Genomic DNA, 6,816 nt, shown 5'->3' with positions numbered 1-6,816 from the left:
ACACTGGAGACCATCGCATCATAGAATTTTGCAAAACCAATGACTTCTTCATTGCAAATACCTTTTTAACAACATAAAAGGCAATTATACACATGGACCTCTCTAGATGAAATACGTAGAAATTAAATCAAATACAGTTGTTGGAAAAGAAATGGACTAGCTCAATATCAGTCAGAACAAGACTAGGGTCCAACTGTGGAACAGACCATCAATTTCTCATATTCAAGTTCAAGTTGAAGTTGAAAAAAATTTGAACAAGTTCACAAGAGCCTAATTATCACCTTGAGTGTATCCCACTTGAATTTAGAAACCATCTCAAGAATAGATTCAACCCATTGAACACTAATGACCAAAGACCAGACTAGTTGTGGAATGACATAAAGGACATCACACATGAAGAAAGAAAGAAGTCATTAAAGAGACAGGAAAGAAAGAAAAGACAAAAATGGATGTCAGAAGAGATTCCAAAAGTTGCTTTTGAATATAAAGTGGCTAAAGCAAAAGGAAGAAATGATAAAGTAAAAGAGATGAACAGATTTCGAAGGGCTCCTAGGGAAGATGAAGTATTATAATGAAATGTGCAAAAACCTGGAGTTAGAAAACCAAAAGTGAAGAACACACTCAGCATTTCTCAATCTGAAAGAACTGAAGAAAACATTCAAGCATCCGGTTGCAATATTGAAGGATTCTGTGGGGAAAATGCTAAAGAATGCAGGAAGTACCAAAAGAAGATGGCAGAAACAGAGAGTCACTGTACAAAAAAGAATTGACTGACATTCAACCATTTCAGGAGGCAGCATGAGATCAAGAACCCATGGTACTGAAGGAAGAGGTCCAAAGTGCACTGAAAGCACTGGTGAAAAACAAGGCTACGGCAATTGAAGGAATGCCAATTAAGATGTTTCGACAAATGTAGCACTAGAAGTGCTCGCTTGTCTATGCCAAGAAATTTGGAAGACAGCTGGCTACCTAACCAGCTGAGTGAAAGAGACCCATATTTGTACCCACTCCAAAGAAAGGTGATCCAAGAGAATGATGTGGAAATTATCTAACAGTAACATTGATATCACATGCTATGGATTTGTCATCAGGAGGGACCAATGCCTGGAGAAGGACATCATGCTTGGTGGACTAGACAATAGGCAAAAAGGAGAAAGACCTTCAACAACATGGACTCAATGGTTGTGTCAACAATGGGCTCAAGCATAACAATGATTGTAAGGCTAGTACTGGACTGGGCAGCGATTAGTTCTGTTGTATATAGAGTTGCTATGAGTCCGAACCAACAACAACAATAACAACCTAACTATAGCAATAACAATAAATTGGCAATAATCCTTCAATTTTCTATTTATTATCTATCTTTCTGAACTCTTTTTTTGTTCTTCTGTTCCTCTTTTCCACTATTACACTTCTGCTGACATTTTGGGGCTAATTGTTAATTTTCCATTTCGATTTCTTCTGTTTTCTTTTTTTTGCTCCAAACATTAAAATATACATCTGTAGTGACTGATTCCTACCTCATCTGTTTGCTAACAATTATCCTTATATCTTATATTTTCATCTTCACAGCCACCGTGAGCATCCACTTTGCTGAGGGGATGCTCAAAGCATTCTTCATCTACATTTCTCATCTCATGGCTGCCACTGTCTTTTATGGGACTCTGTTCTGCATGTATCTGTGTCCCCCTTCTGAGGCATTTGTAGAAGAGGGGGAAAGTGTAGCTGTTTTTTTTTTTTTTTTTATCTTTGTGAGTCCTATGTTAAACCCTTTGATCTATAGCCTGAGAAACAAAGATGTTCAAAGAGCAATAAAGAAAAGTTACCCAAAAGAAATTGTTTGTTAAATAAGACAGACATTTTGGACAGAGTTATATAATGTATCTTTATTACCTGGGCAATTAAGGAGTATTTTTAATTAGGAAATCACTTTCTGTCACTGAGTTTTTTTTTTTCTTTCTTTCTTACATCACATATAGAACTTGGAAGAATGTGTCAAATTATTTTGTAGAGTTTACTGAGCTTTCTCAGTGAATTTAAAAATTAAAAAAAAAACAAAACACGGCTTAGAAATTCAGAAAAGTTCAGAAGGTATTGTTTTTGCTCTACAAAATCAGTAAACAACAGATTATTCCATCCATAGTACTCATACCCATGCAAAGTTTGAAAGAGGGAACTATGAGTTGGAATCAACTTGATAGCACTGGGTTGGGTAATGGTAAGCCCTAATTGTTTCCACTACTAGGGCTTTTTATCTCAGTCAAATGGAAGATTTATTACTATTATATTATTTTATTGTTATGCAAAATTATGTCAATATAAACCTGACCCAAGGGTAGTAGTACTACACTCTGCATCCAAATGGATAATGTCAATAGGACCAAAAGAAGGAAAATTTTATGAATTAATATAGCTCAAGAATCATACACTAAATAAGTCTTTGTAGAAGGTGCTATGGTGATAAGTCTGCTTGCATTAATTTTATGTAAACTAATCTTGAAAATAGATACCAGAGTCTAAACACTGATTTCCTGCATTCACATTTTTACTCATGAGAAGAAATGATGTCAGGTCACCAGTGAAAATGAGATAAATTACTGTTAACATGAGAGGCCACTGGGTTCACAATAGTCTACCTAGAATCCCTGTTTAATTATTCATTCAATAGCTCTTCACTAAACATTGACTGAGCACCTAAATTTTGTTCTGATCTCTACAGGGGCTATCAAGATGAAACTGACAGTAATTCTGTCCTCAGAGCATTTACAGTCCAGTAGAACAGATAGAGAAGGAGGCAAATGCCTCAAGAGAGGCAGAAAAAACTGTGACTGGCATTCAGAGAAAGGAAAGACAATTCCAGATGTGGCTGTGAAGAGTAGCATCATGGAAAAGTCTTTGTGATTATGAAGAATGAAATATCTTAACTGCTCCATAATAAATCTGAATATCAAAATTGTACCATGCGTTTCTGCATTTACCAAAAGACACTAAAGAAAGAGCAAACCCATTGCCATCCGGTTGATTCCAACTCATAGCAACCCTATAGAACAGAGTAGAACTGCCTCCCTTAGGGTTTCCAAGGAGTGGCTGGTGGGTTTAAACTGCTGACCTTTTGGTTAGCAGCTAAGTTCTTAAGCCATTGCGCCACCTAGTGCTCCATCAAAAGACACTACGTGCATCTAATTATTACTTATAAATTAGGATTCTACCATAAGAGATGTGGCTTTTGTAAATAACTCCAGAAGGAGCCCTAATGATCTCTCATGGGTTATTTCTTGATAAATCCTTCAGGGATGAGTCTCCCAACACTAGCCATTCAGGTATAAATACTCTCACTTGGGGGATCTTTGAGCGGGCTAAGAAATATCCCTCCATAGGTAAGTCTGAGAGTTTTGAAAATACAAAACTCAGAAGAAGTATCTTTTAACCTATTATAATTTCCTCTTTTGGAACATAGAGTGGAATTAGTAGTGACTATACAACTTGCCATTCTAAGGCAAAACCATAGGCAGGAAGGCCCAGTACAGTCTCTGCCAAAAGAAAGCAGGTGACTTTTGATGTCAGTATTGGAATATCAGGCAGACATTGCAACCATTCCTGACCTCAGCTACAAAACGGTCATCCACAATACAGCTCAGGTTTAAAGTAGGCTTACAGATTGAGCTTTAGTGAAACCAGAATTCAAAACGTCTGTGTATGATACTTTGCTTTCAACTTAAATTGGTTTTCTCCAACACTAGCACCTTAGGCTTTGGTTCAAGAAAACATGTTTCCACACCATTATACATTTAATGATTTCATACACTTATTAAGAGAAGAGTTTAAAGGGTTTTGAGTAAGTTAACGTAAGATTAACAACGAAAAGGAAAAAATGAAATATCAACATCTTTCCTTTCTCACTTGAGAGGTTTTCTCTTGCAGTCTCCAATTCATGTTCGCACTGAAATACGATGGCATTGCTGCACTCAGGGCTTTCAGAACATACTCACGCTGGCTTTGTTGAAGGGAATTGCATTTTTCTTTACTGTGTTTGTTCCCCTTCCCAACATTGCTCGGTAGTATTATCAATCTTGGGCTGAAGTACCCCACTTGGCCAGAGAGTGACAAAAAACCCTCTGTGGATTAAGTTGGTTTGTTTTGTTTCTTCGCCTACATTGTACATAGAGCTTTAATCTTTCCTTACCCTTAGTACACCAGGGTTCTTTTCAATAATTGTATTACTTAAACTGGAGTGATTTTATACATTTAATTACTCAAATTTTTGAATGTCCTGATTCCTCCAATTTTTTCATTTTCTTGGAAGGAGAGAACAGCACTGAATGAAGAGAAATGTCTCTTAACAATTTGGGGTGTGTCCATCATTATGGGTTCCATCAGATGGAGGTCCTTGCCATTTTGGGATAGTTATGTGATGTGCAACTAAAAGATTCTTAGATTCCATTCAATACAATCACTCTGTACTTGCATTTTTTAAAAATCTGAAAATTTAACAGGCAGGCATGAGAACGCATAAACCCCACTGCCCTACCCTCAACCCCAGCTTACCATTTGAAATATAACTGTATCTTAAGTTCTACTTTCACAATTTGTGTTTCTTCATGGCTTCCCAGAAGTGAGCTCCTGGGGCTGTGTTACCCTTCATAAGAAAGTTCTCTTTCCGTTTCCTGCATGAAAGAGGACTTGAGATGAGATCATACAGTCTGTCATGGATTGAATTTTGTCCCCCCAAAATATGTGTATCAATTTGGCTAGGCCATGATTCCTAGTATTTTCTGATTGTCTGCCATTTTGTCACCTGAGGTGATATTCCTTTGTGTTGTAAAGCCTATCTCTATGATGTTAATGAGATGGGATTAGCGGTGGTTATGTTGATAAGGCAGAACACAAGATTAGATTGTGTCTTAAACCAATCTCTTTTGAGATATGAAAGACAGAAGGTAGCAGAGAGACACAGGGACCTCATACCGCCAAGAAAGGAGAACCAGGAGCAAAGTGCATCCCTTGGGCCCAGGGTCCCTGAGCTGAGAAGATCCTAGACCAGGATAAGATTGATGACAAGGACCTTTCCTCAGAGCCAACAAAGAAAGCCTTCCTCTGGAGCTGGCACCCCAAATTCAGACTTTCAGCCTCCTAGACTATGAGAGAATAAATTTCTCTTTGTTAAAGCCATCCACTTGTGGTATTTCTGTTATAGCAGCCCTAGATAACTAAGACAGAGGCTCTCGGGATAATTCCCTCTTTTCTTTCTGAAACCAACAGAAAAGCATAAAATCTAAAGTCAGAGCCTAGATGTGTTCTCCCTGTGGGCTAGGCTGGGATCCAGTCATCAGGGTTATCAAAGGCTCCATACATGATTCCAAGGTGAAGCTAATGTTGCTAATAACCAATGACATAAGTGTTAGCTTTTTGGGCATGTGACTCTGACAAAACAATATAGTCATTATTTACAGGGTAGGAATCTTCTATGCCCTCCTGCCTTTATGGAGGATTAATGGTAGTCTGTTATTTTATTAACTTCCACCTAATTTCCAACAGTCTAGCCAGCAAGTTCTAACCATAGATTATGAGGTTTCAAGTCAGGCACAGTTATCACTGTGTGTTCCCTCCTGTACATTCTCCTCAGGAAAGCTGGAGTTTTTACTCAGTATCCATGGATCCACAGGTAACATTACAGAGCTAAGAAATCTACAAACCATGACAATTTAGGTGTTGTGAGATGGCAAAGTTACCACATTGACTCATCTATTCATTCAACAAACGTTTAGTGAATATTTACTCTGCTGCAAGCAGTCAGCAAAATCCTGGGCACAAATATAGTTGCACAAAGTTCTGGGGACAAATATCTGTGGCACATATACAGTTCCTTCTCTCATGAAGATAACATTCTAATAAAGGGTACACACAAAATAAATAAATAAATAAAAATTTCAGGAAGTGAAATGAGGAAAAATAAAGCAAGGTTCATGATTAAAGAGTAATTTGAAAAGGAGATAACTTAGACAAGAGGTTAGGTAACACCTTTCAGAGGAGATATTAGTAGAAGAGATATCTAAATGAAGTGGTAAATTGAGTCATTTAAAAATTTGAAGGGAGAGCATTCTAGGCAAAGGGAACAGCAAGTGCAAAGGCCCTGGCATGGTAATGGGCCCAGCATGTGCAAGGAAGAGCTAGCAGGTCAATGTGGCAGGAGCAGAGAGACGGAAGGAGGAAGCAGCAGAAGATGAGTTTGGAAGGGTAGATGGGAAGACATCACATAGGTCCTTGTGAAACGCAGTAAAAAGGTTAGATTTTAGCCCAAGTGTGATGGAAATACTTGAACCATTTTAACACGTCAGTAATATGTTGTGATTTATGTTTATAAATGATCACTGGCAGGTGTTTGCAGAATTGAGAATTGCAAGTGTGGAACAAGTGAGACCGTTGAAGTAGCTTGGGCAAGAGATGATTTTGTCTTAGACCTGGGTGGTGGCAGGGGAAGTCCTGACAAGTGGTTTTCAGATTGAGTATGCAATATTTTGAAGGTAGATCTGACAAGACTTCCTTCTATCCTGAAACCTTACTCATTTCTAGTATTTTTTTAAATAGATTCCCTAGTTATTACTTACTGTTCTCTGAAAAATTAAGACAGTGTCTACTTTTTTCCACTATTTATGAGTTTTATTTTGTTCTTTCCTAATCGCCCTGGCTTAGCCTGATAGTAAACTATGTCTTGTTCCTTGTTTTACAAGGAACATATTTAATACATCATCAGGTAGTATAAAGTTAGTGTTATGGATTTAGTTGTGTAAATATAAATTATGTAGGAAAGAAAATGAG

Source organism: Loxodonta africana, chromosome 7 (genome assembly GCF_030014295.1).
Source record: "Loxodonta africana isolate mLoxAfr1 chromosome 7, mLoxAfr1.hap2, whole genome shotgun sequence".
Lineage (NCBI taxonomy): Eukaryota > Metazoa > Chordata > Mammalia > Proboscidea > Elephantidae > Loxodonta > Loxodonta africana.
This window is presented reverse-complemented; position numbering follows the sequence as displayed.